The sequence below is a fragment of the Erythrolamprus reginae genome, chromosome 1, assembly GCF_031021105.1.
Source record: "Erythrolamprus reginae isolate rEryReg1 chromosome 1, rEryReg1.hap1, whole genome shotgun sequence".
NCBI classification, from domain to species: domain Eukaryota; kingdom Metazoa; phylum Chordata; class Lepidosauria; order Squamata; family Dipsadidae; genus Erythrolamprus; species Erythrolamprus reginae.
Genome location: NC_091950.1, coordinates 421,966,011 through 421,978,203, shown reverse-complemented (window position 1 = coordinate 421,978,203; position 12,193 = coordinate 421,966,011). Strand labels below are relative to the sequence as shown.

The 12,193-nt window shown below is 44.3% G+C and overlaps 1 protein-coding gene and 1 pseudogene across 1 annotated transcript in view; both read right to left on the bottom strand.

Annotated features, from left to right (window-relative positions):
• Window positions 1-12,193, bottom strand: part of LHFPL7 (LHFPL tetraspan subfamily member 7) — a 108,886-nt gene that overhangs the window by 19,498 nt on the left and 77,195 nt on the right. The window lies entirely within an intron of this gene.
• LOC139162417 (sodium/potassium-transporting ATPase subunit alpha-2 pseudogene) lies at window positions 2,420-5,452 on the bottom strand (annotated as a pseudogene).

Below are 12,193 nucleotides of genomic sequence, written 5' to 3'. Positions count from 1 at the left end.
CAATGGGAAAAAAACTTGCAAAGACTTAGGGCTTGGAAAACATTCTTGGAAGAGAGTAACAATGAGCGACCTTGGGAACATTTTGGGGGGGGGGTGTATAAAGAGCCTGGTTTGGGCTGGAAAGAAATATTTGGAGCAAATAGAGAATGAAAAAAAAATCAAAGACAGGGTTTGGAAAACATTCTTGGTGGAGAATAACAATGAAACAGCTTACAAGCCGCTAAGGGTTCTGGGCACGGCTACGTTTTCCACAAATTCTCCAAAAGACCCACTCTTTAAAAAAAATAATCTCTTTTATTTTTCTTTAGATCAGTTTACCTACATGAAACTACAGTAGTACCTCTAGATACGAGCTGCTCTACATGCGAGTATTTCCAGATACGAGCTAGGAGGGAAGAGACATTTCTGTTCTACTCCCGAGATTAAATTCGGGATACGAGCCGAGCGTCCACTAGGTGGCGCAAGAATCCTTGCTTTTGGTTATCTCGGAGGGGGGGAAAGTTATTTGTTCCAGAATACGTGTTGCCTCGAGATACAAGCTCCCTTATGGAACGAATTATGCTCGTATCTAGGGGTACTACTGTATATTCAGGCAAAATGCAAAAACAGGACAACTGGAGAGTTCTCTCCGGGTTGGAAATTAATAGCTTTTCTGGCATCGGTAAGATTCCATTCTGAATAGCTTGGAGATAACGGGACTATAAGTCACTGCTTTAGGCAAAAGCTTACCGGACGACGACCAACATTCAGCAAAGCAGCTTCTGACTCATTTTGAAAAGCATCTCGCAGGTTCTTTACTGTTTTCTTTCAAGAACGCCATAAAATTATTCAGCGCAGTTGTCAGACCACGCCCATTTCCGGCTTAATCCTGGAAATGACATCTACAATCCACAAAGCTAAAAATGTGGATGAATTTTTAGTAGTAATTTTTAATTAATTAGATTTGTTGTTGTGTTGTTTTTTGTATTCTGTGAGCCGCCCCGAGTCTTCGGAGAAGGGCGGCATACAAATCTAATAAATACTACTACTACTACTACTACTACTACTACTACTACTACTAATAATAATAATAATAATAATAATAATCCCGAAAAAGTGGTCAAAAATGAGCAAGCAAAACTACTCTGGGACTTCCAAATTCAGACTGACCGAATTCTGAAGCATAACACACCAGACATTGTGATCGTGGAGAAAAAGAAAGTATGGATCATCGACATCGCAATCCCAGGGGATGCAGCAGAATTGAGGAGAAGCAGCTAGAGAAATTAGTGAAATACAAAGATCTAAAAATTGAGCTGCAACGACTCTGGCATAAGCCAGTGAAAGTGGTCCCAGTGGTACTTGTCACGCTGGGCGCAGTGCCAAAGGATCTCAGCGGACATTTGAAAACCATTGGAATTGACAAAATCTCCATCTGTCAATTGCAAAAGGCCGCTTTACTGGGATCGGCAAACATAATTCGCCGCTACATGACACAGTCCTAGGTACTTAGGAAGCGCCTGACTGGTGATGAAATACGAAATCCAGCATAGTGATCTCGTTTGCTGTGTTGTATTGACATAATAATAATAATAATAATAATAATAATAATAATAATAATAATAATACCTTTTCCCTTGGATCACTTCTCCTCTTCTGACTTTTCTTCTCTATCTTGGATCTAACCATTCATTTTCTAATACCTCTCGATCACTATCTGACAGGGCCAACTTTCCATTGTAACATCGGCTTCCTGAGGCACTCCTAAATCACTGTCAACTTCACTCTCGGCTTCACTTCCATCTGAAAACCTCTTTAACCCAGGATAAACTAAAAAACCTGGTTCATCATCCTCAGAATCAGACATGAACTGAGGCTGACAAGGATCACTCACAACAACAAGAGCTAGGAACATCGTTAGCACCTGGTTAGGCCTGGAAAGAAACTTACTCGGAGCAAGTTAGAGCGATGAAAAAAACCCTGCAAAGACTTAGGGCTTGTAAAACCTTCACAGACATAAACAATGAAAGAGCCTGCAAGGTTAAAGATGGGAAGATCGTTAGCTGCTAGTTAGGGCTGAAAAAAAAGCAACATGCAGAGTATAAGACACACCCTCTTTTGGTATGTCTTATACACTGAAAAATACGGTAAGTAATTAAGTAAGTAAGTAAGTAAGTAAATAAGTAAATAAATAAATAAAAATAAAGGCAGGATACAAATAAATAATGATTTCAGCTAGGTTTTTTTTAGATTGCAGTGTTCAATTTTATTATTGCTTCTGACCACAGTATGAATGTTTATTTCAAGGTGTATAAGTGCCCTTCTGATTTTAAATGTTTGGGGCAACTGGCACCCAAGCCAGTCTTGGTCTGCAAAAAAAGTCCAAAATCCTCTTCAAAAAGATTCCATCCCCAAGAGATGCTTAATTGGGGTGACCGGATCAGTAGTAAGTTTCCCGCTCAACCCAGCCTCCCGGATAACGTCGCAGAAGAAACTTGCGGACTTCATCATAGACAAAAATGAGCACGGAGAATGGGACAGCACACATCCACCACATCACCCGGAGTGGGTACATGTGTAGCGCGACTTCCATCCCCGGGCAGTAGGAGAGAAAGATCGCTAGGGTGGTTTCTTCAATCAGGCCGAAGATCATAATCTCATTCCTCATGCCCTGTTGGAAGAGGGACAGCTTCCGTGTCTTGCAAATGATCAGGTCAGCCCACTGGACGATGACGATGCTGATGAAGAAGGCCGTGTGGCAGGTGAACTCCACCACTTTCCGCTGTTGGTACGTCCACTGCTGGCCGTAACTGTCTTCCAGGTCGTTCACGGTACTGTCGTCCCAATCCACCCGGATCCCCAGCAAGGTGGTCGGCAGGAACCCGTTCTCGGCCATGATGACGAAATAGGTGAAGAACCCAGCCAGGGCTTGCATAATGCCGATCTGCCCGTACGCCATGCTGATCAGACGCTCGTTCACCAGCTTGTCCTTCTTGGCGTCCCGCGGTTTCCGCTTCATGATGTCACTCTCGGCTTTTTCGTAGGCCAGGGAGATGGCAGGCACCATGTCAGTGCCCAGGTCAATGCACAAAATGGTGATGGTGCCCAGGGGCAACGGGATGTCAAAGATCATAAAGAGAAGGAAAGGGGAGATCTCAGGGATGTTGCTGGTCAGCGTGTAGGCAATGGACTTCTTCAGGTTGTCAAAGATTAGGCGGCCTTCCTCCACACCCGTCACGATGGAGGCAAAGTTGTCGTCCAGCAGGATCATATCGGCTGCCTGCTTGGATACGTCAGAGCCTGTGATGCCCATGGCGATGCCAATATCAGCTTTCTTCAGGGCTGGGGAATCGTTCACCCCATCTCCGGTCACAGCGACAATGGACCCCTGCCTTTGACACCCTTCGACGATGATCAGCTTCTGCTGTGGGGAGGTGCGCGCAAAGACGATCTCGGAGTGACTCGAAAGGATCTTGTCAAGTTGTTGGGAGGTCATGTCCTTAAGTTCAGAACCGTGAACAACACAGGCTACGGCTTGCCTGGGATCGACTTGGCTAGCCGGTATCCCCAGCCGAGCTGCGATGTCTTCAACCGTCTCACTGCCCTCCGAAATGATACCGACCCCCTTGGCGATCGCTTTGGCAGTGATCGGGTGGTCGCCGGTGACCATGATCACTTTAATCCCAGCACTGCGGCACTTCCCAACGGCATCTGGCACAGCAGCGCGAGGTGGGTCAATCATGGAGATGAGCCCTACGAAGCACAGCTTGGTGGTGGGGAAGTTTGGTTTGTCCACGTCGAACTTAAAGCCGCGTGGAAACTGTTTGTCAGGAAGGTAGCAGTGGCAGAATCCAAGGACCCTCTCACCTAAGCCCCCGAGATAATTGTAGGTGTTCAGAAAAGCTTCCTGCATATTCTTGTCCAGGACCACTTCCCTTCCTTGTAACAGGATTGTGGAGCAACATTCCAAGATCCGCTCCGGAGCACCCTTCATCACCAAAAGATGACCTTTGGACTTCTCAGCAGCTTCGTGGATGGAGAGCTGGTACTTGTTGGTGGAGTTGAAGGGGATCTCAGCTACTTTGGGATTCCTCTCACGCATCTCCTTGACAGAGCCCAAGGACAGCTCGATACACTTAAGGAGGGCCGACTCTGAAGCGTCTCCGGTGGTCCCCTTCTTTCCGATGGGGATGTTCTCCTGGTCTGCTTTGAAATCTGCTCGGTTGCACAATCCAGCAATGTGGGCTAGGGCCAGCCACGTGGGTGAGCGTGTGTTAAATTTCACCCCGGCGTAAATCTCGCTGGTGTTGGCTTCGTAGATTTGATTGTCGAACCACAGGTGTGCGACGGTCATGCGGTTTTGAGTCAGTGTTCCAGTTTTGTCCGAGCAGATTGTGGAGGTTGAACCCAAGGTCTCTACAGCTTCTAGGTTTTTCACTAGGCAATTCTTCCGTGCCATGCGTTGGGCCGTGAGAGTCAGGCAGACGGTGACGGTGGCTAGCAGACCTTCTGGTACATTCGCCACGATGATACCAATCAGGAAGATTACAGCTTCCAGCCAGCCATAGCTAAGCACCATGGCCAAGCCGAAGAAGTTCACTCCTAGGAAAATGGCGACGCCGGTGATGATGTGGATAAAATGCTCTATTTCCCGGGCAATTGGTGTAGGGGATTCGCTCAAGCCAGAAGCCAGTGAGGCAATACGACCCATGACTGTGTAGTCCCCTGTCAAGATGACAATGCCCCGAGCTGTGCCTTCAACACAATTTGTGGAGAAGAAACAGATGTTTTGGGTCTCCAGTGGGTTCTCGTTGGTAAACTCAGCCGTACGACTCTGGGGTTCTGACTCGCCGGTCAGAGAGGAATTGTCCACTTTGCAACTGGTGGCAGAGATGATCCTTAAATCTGCAGGAATCTGATCACCTCCTTTGACCTCCACCAGATCTCCCACAACAACAAACTCAGCGTTGATCTGCAACTTCTCCCCATCACGGATCACAAGGGCTTGCTGTGGAACCATGTGCTTGAAGGATTCCATGATTTTGGAACTCTTAGCTTCCTGAAAGTAGGAGAAACATCCGGTCACAATAACAACGCCGGCTAGAACACCGCCCAGATACAGGTTGTCCATCTGTACATTTGCGCCCATGACGGTTTGCACACAGACCGCCAGAACGCAAAGAATCGCACCGATCCACAGGAGAATGGAAAACCCGCCAAAGAGTTGCTTGCAAAATTTGACCCACTCCGGTTTGGTTCGTGGGGGGGTGAGGGCATTGGGGCCATTCTTTTCCAAGATCTCAGCAGCCTGCGCCTTGGTCAGTCCTTTGGCGAGATCTACCTCATACTTACGGCTGAGTTCCACCAGAGACAATTTGTGATCATCAAGAGTCACTTCTTTCTTCAATTCTTCCAGTTCTTCTTTCCCCTTGGTCTTTTTTTTCTTCTTGACCTCGAATTCCTTCTTATTCATGGTGGAGTCTGGATCTACCAAGTTGGTCTTCCAACTGTTTTCTTTCCCTCTCTTAGAGGACTACGGTGTAGCTCCAAGGGAAAAGAAGGAGGGGAGAAGGAGAGGAGGAGGACCTCTCCTCAAAAGAGGAAGAATGACAGGTTCTCCAAGGAAAACCCAACAACCATCCAAAGCTTAACGACTTCATCAGCAGCCCCAAAGGACACATCCATTGTCCTGCTCTTGGGTAACCCAACAATGCCTGCCTCTTAGCAACCAAAGAAGTAACTGCTTCCTTTGGTGATGTCATAACTCCTAGCAATGGAAAGAATAACAGAACAGAGGGCTTTTTAAAAACAATGTATTTATTTATCAAGTATGTATTGGTAGTATACAAAGAAATAACACTGTTTATATACATATTATTGGTACTAATGAGAGGGAAACTTAAGACAGGGGACGGTAGGCATGTTGGTGCACTTATGCACGCCCCTTACTGACCTCTAAGGAATCGGGAGAGGTCAACAGTGGATAATCTAAGGGTAAAATTTTGGGGTTTGGTGATGACACTACAGAGTCAGATAGTGAGTTCCTGGCATTAACTACTCGGTTACTAAAGTCGTATTTTCTACGATCAAGTTTGCAGCGATTTATTTTGAGTTTGTATCTGTTGTGTGCTCATGTATTGTTGTGGTTGAAGCTGAAGTAGTCGTTGACAGGAAGGAGATTAGAATTGCCCCCCCTCCTTGCCTTTCGTAAGCTCCTTAAAACCCACCTCTGTCGTCAGGCATGGGGGAACTGAGATATTCTTTCCCCCTAGGCCTTTACAATTTATGCATGGTATGTTTGTTTGTATGGATGTTTAGTTTTACAATAAGGGTTTTTAGTTGTTTTTAGTATTGGATTTACATGATGTTTTTTATTACTGTTGTTAGCCGCCCCGAGTCTACGGAGAGGGGCGGCATACAAATCCAATAACTAACTAACTAACTAACTAACTAACTAACTAACTAACTAACTAACTAACTAACTAAAATAAATAAGTAAATAAATAAAAAAATAAAAAAATAAAAAAATAAAAAAATATACGTATCATTAATATGTATTAAACTAAGAAAAACAAAATACATGTAGCCATAAAAATAAGAAATCTCCAATTCAAAAAAAGAACCCTGCCACAAAAACAAAACAGGCCATGTTACAAACTTTAAAAGCCGCTACAAAAATTTGTGTCACCAAATAAAGACTGAATGTACTAATTATCACATCATCCAAGAAGAAAATCTTGAAAATTAAAGACCAATCTCTTTCTGTTGCAAAGTCGTGGAATCAATCATAAACCAACCCATTGCACTCCACCTTGAAATTAATAATCTACTTTCCAACAAACAATTTGGTTTCAGAAAAAAATTATCCTATAATCTACAACTCTTACACTGCAAAAACATTTGGACCACTCAACTTGACCAGGGTAATTCAATTGATGCAATCTATATCGACTTTTGCAAAGCCTTTGACTCTGTTGTTCACGACAAACTTCTTCTGAAACTTAAATCCCATGGCATCTCTGAACTACTACACAATTGGATAACAGCATTCCTATCTGTTGCGTTTGGGCCTGGGCCAGCCGTTGCTCCCACAGATGGGAGAGACGTGGCACAAAGTGAGTGCGAAAGCCTGGCTGACAGCCAGGAAGATGTGGCAGACAGCCAGGAAGACGTGGCAGACAGCCAGGAGAATGAGGCCACTGGTTCGCAGGATTCAGCAGACAGCCCAGGGGATTTGGCATGCAGTCCCTCAGACAGTCTTTCTTCCTTGGGTTCTTCTGCAGATCAATATATTGATCTGCGTAGCCGAAGAGCTATGCAAAGGAGGGATCGATTGAAGGAATATTACAAGTCATCAGAGTAGCACCTTGGGCTGGGTGTGGTTCTTATACTGAGTGCTGGGTGTGGTTCCCTTAATGAGGGCTAAAGGTATAAAAGGGAACAAAGGCACATGGCAAACTGTGGCTGTTTATCTGTGTTGTTTTGTGGTTCCTGCTCTGAAGTTTCTGTTCCGTGCCGTTGGAGTTTTCAACCCAGCTTTTTCAGACACGTGGGAGGTGAAACCTCTGGGACTTGCTGTTTGCTCCAAAGATTCAAAAGGACTCCTAAAACGTCTTTGCTCATTCCAGGTTGTCTTTGTTTGTTTTTTCCTGTGTTTTTGTAAGCGGCTGAAGTAAGCCTTGCACTATCATTGTTTCTGGACATTAAGGACTGTTTTGAGTAACCCTTTTTTGTTTACTTAATACAAGTTTGCTGATTAGCAGAGCATGTGTGTGTTTGATTTCTTTTCCTTGGACTGTTATGCATTGCCTGAGCCTAGTCAGGCAGAACACTATCTAACAGACAACAAGTGGTCAAAGTGTCCAGAGATACTTCACCAGAAGAGCCCTGCATTCTAACTCCCAGTTAATTAAGGTTAAAACATAACAAACTAAAAAACCCCGTAAAAAGTTATTATAAAAAGAAAATCACAGTCATGCATACACACCATTCTTACAGTTGGCCATCAAGCTGTGAATTTATGGCTCCCAGGCCTGTCTGCAAAGCCAGGTCTTCGTAGCTTTGCGAAAGGCCAGCAGGGTGGAAGCAGTACGGATATTGGGAGAAAGTTGGTTCCATAGACCCGGGGCGGCTTTACATAAATGATCTTTGTGATCACATCACAAGGAATTGCATTCTCTTTGACAATGATGTTAAACAATTTATTATCACCAACAACACTGCTACCCTTAAAAAAGACCTCGACCATGTAGCTGCAGCGTTCCCCATAAGCTGCGCCTGTGCGCACGCGCCCCCCCAAATACTGACAGAGAGAGAGAGAGAAAAAGTAAGTGAGAAAGAGAGAGAGAGAAAGGGGGGGAAGAGAGATAGCAAGAGAGAGAAGAGAAAGCAAGAGAGATAGAAAGAAAGAGTGATAGAGAAAGCAATAGAGAGAAAGAAAACAAGAGAGAAAGATAGAGAGAGAGAAAGAGAGAGGGGGGAGAGAGATAGAAAGAGAGGGAGAGAGAAAGTGAGAAAAAGAGAGAGAGAGCAAGAGGGAAATAATAACAGAGAAAAAAAACCCAGCCGTTTGTGTGTGTGTGTGTGTTTGTGTGTGAACTCTTGAATCATTTTCAATAGCTCACCTGTTATTGGAAATGGTTCAAGAGTTCACACACACACACACAAGGGGGGAGGAGACAGGGATGGAAAAAGAGGAGAAGATAGTAATAATAGTAATAGATTTTGGTTTTGTTTTATTATTAATTTCTTTTAATAAAAAAGGGAATTTTTTTCTTATTTATTTGTTTGTTTGTTTATTTATTTATTTATACTTCTATGCCGCCCAGTCCCAAAGGGACTGGCGCTCAGACACTATACTTTTCCACCCACACAGGAAAAAAATTAGAGGGAACATTGCGTAGCTGAATGGTCAAAAACCTGGCAACTTCAAATTTCTACCACTAAATGCTCTGTCTTACATTGGTAAAAAGAATCAGAATACTAAATATAAACTTGAAGCAATTGAAATTATTGATGACCCTCACTCTGTCAAAGACCTTGGAGTACTCATATCCAACGACCTAAGTCCTGGAGCCCACTGCAATAACATTGCCAAAAAGGCACTAACACTTGTTAACCTAATCCTTCGCAGCTTCTTCTCTGGTCACATTGACCTGTTAACCAGAGCATACAAAACATTTGTCAGACCAATCCCAGAATACAGCTCACCTGTATGGAACCCGCATTGCATATCTGACATCGACACAATTGAGAGAGTCCAGAAATATTTCACAAGAAGAGTCCTTCACTCCTCTTCCCGCAACAAAATACCTGACTCCGCCAGACTTGAAATTCTTCAATTAGACAACTTATCGAAATTATTACAAATCGAAATTCTTCGATTACACAACGTCGTCTCCGTTCCGACTTAACTATAGTTCATAAAATCATAGACCAAAATGTCTTTCCTGTTGGTGACTACTTCACCTTGAACTGCAACAACACACGGACATGTAATAGATTTAAACTAAATGTCAACCGCTCCAAACTAGACCGCAAAAAATACGACTTCAGTAATAGACTAATCGACACTTGGAATGCATTACCTAGCTCTGTGGTTTCTACTGCTAACCCCAAGACCTTTAACCTTAGATTATCTACAATTAATTGACCTCTTCCCCTTTCTAAGAGGTCTGTAAGGGACGTGCACAAGCGTACCACTGCGCTACCGTCCCTGTCCTACCCTGTTTCCCCAAAAATAAGTTACCCCCGAAAGTAAGACATATGAGAGGTTTCGTAGAATTGCCTAATATAAGGCATTCCCATGAAAGTAAGACGTAGGTGACGTTTCGTTTCGCAGCATTCTCGAACAGAACATATATAGCACTGCTGTCCATAAATTGCATCTCAAAACGCTGCATCAATCAGATTTAAAACACATCCAACACACATCCAACATGCGGCTGCGTGTTTGGATGTGTTTTTGCTGCAGCAGGATCGCAACCTACCATATACCGTAGTTTTAAATATGGTAGGGGATCTGCTGCGTCTTTCAACAGGATATTAAGATTTTGGATTGTTATGACGTCCTAGAAGATGATGACATAACTGTCACTGAAGAAATTTTACTTTCTGTTCAAACCGTAAATATTGGTAAATGTACCATACTGTTAACTGTTGTACATGGAAATTTATTTATTTATTTATTTTATTATTTAGATTTGTATGCCGCCCCTCTCCGAAGACTCGGGGCGGCTCACAACAAGATAGAACAAATCATAAATAATCAGGAAATAATGGTACGGTAGTAGTAAGAAATTCTTGATAGGTTTTACAGTTTGTCTGGGTATGCTGGTTTGTGATGACAACTACTGTACAGTATATAATAAATGCTCATTTGTTTTGTTCAGCAATAAATGTGAATTCTTCTTCATTGAAAAAAAATAAGACATCCCCTGAAAATAAGACATAGCACATCTTTCGGAGCAAAAATTAATATAAGATGCTGTCTTATTTTCTGGGAAACAGGGTACTGTTCTATTGACTTCTGTCATTACTTTTTATCATTACTTTTCTAATGTTTTATTTATACAATTTACCATCCTATAATTTTTGACAAACACAGGTAGCCTTCAAATCAAGTCCTTCGGGATTGGGCGGCATAGAAGTCGAATGAATAAATGAATGAATGAATGAATGAATGAATGAATGAATGAATGAATATATAAATAAGATTTAGATTAGATTAGATTTATTGGATTTATATGCCGCCCCTCTCCGCAAACTCGGGGCGGCTCACAACAACAATAAAACAGTACATTGTGGGTTGTGGAAGATAGTTTTAATTTTGTTAATTAAATATGTAGGGTGAGTGAGGAGCAAATGGTGTTTGTGGAATAGCAGGCTGGCCAAGAGGTTGTAGGACCTATAATGATGGGAGACTGATTTTGGGTGTGGTGGAGAGATGGGACATTACAGTCATTACTGGGAGGGGCAGGTACGGTGGGAGCTGAAGGGTAGGCCGCTCACGGGGAACGAGGACTCACTGTTTGAAAGCAATTCCTTGTTCTGGCCCCTCAGTCTCATCCCGTGTAGCTGGTTTCAGACACAGTCAGGGCCCTGGTCTCAAGCTGCTGCTACTCAATGCCAGGTCGGTTGCCAACAAGGCCCCCTTGATCTGAGATTTACTCTTGGAGGAGGGAGCTGAGTTGGCTTATGTGACCGAAACCTGGCTGGGACCCAAGGGAGGTGTTCTTCTCTCAAAAAAATGCCCAGACGGGTTTCTGGTCTTGCATCAGCCGCGACACCAGGGAAGGGGTGGGGAGTGGCCGTCATTGTCCGAAAGACTCTAAGCCCTCGCAGGGTTCCTGCTCCCGAGATTGTCTCTCCTCTTGAGGTTGGACTTAGGGGTTCAGGTGGGCTTGCTCTTAACATACCTGCCTTCCAGCTATGTTACAACAGCCCTGCCCATGCTGCTCGAGGTGGTAGCTGGGTTGGCGGTGGAGTTCTCCAGGCTTGTGGTCCTGGGGGACTTCAACCTACCATCACTCGGCAAAACCTCGGAAGTGGCGCAGGTGTCCCTGGCTTCCATGACAACCATGGACCTAACCCAAGTAATCCAGGGTCCGACTCACAGAGCGGAAAACACACTCGGCTTGGTTTTTCTCTCAGTGGAAAAATGATCTGGGTTTAAAGGGTATGGTAATTACACACTTGCCATGGTCAGATCACTCCCTGCTGAGGGTGGACTTTGACCGACTAATCTTCCACCGCAGGGAGGTGGAGCGGATTAGGAGGTTTTGCCCCAGGCGCCTAATGGACCCAAAAGGGTTTCAGAGGGAGCTTGAGGATATTCCCGACTCGCTTGTATGTAGTCTGGACAAGTCTCTAGTGAGGGCATGGAATAAAGCCGCATCGGAGGCTCTGGACTGGATTGGGCCTTTGCGGCCTCTCTGAGGTAGTAGACCCTGGAGATTTCCTTGGTTCACTGAGGAACTCCAGGGGAAGAAACACCAGAAGTCAGACCGAACACATGTAAGAGCCTATATTAAAACTTACCTTGTGGTGATAGAGGCGGCAAAGTCTGCGTACGTTGCCGCCCTTATTGCATCCGCAGATTCTCGCTCAGCCACCCCATTTAGGGTGACCCGTTCCCTCGTGAATAAGGTGGAAACAGTGGAACCCTTGCAGGACAGAGCTGAGGAGTTTGTTCAGATTCTTGTAGATAGTCGTT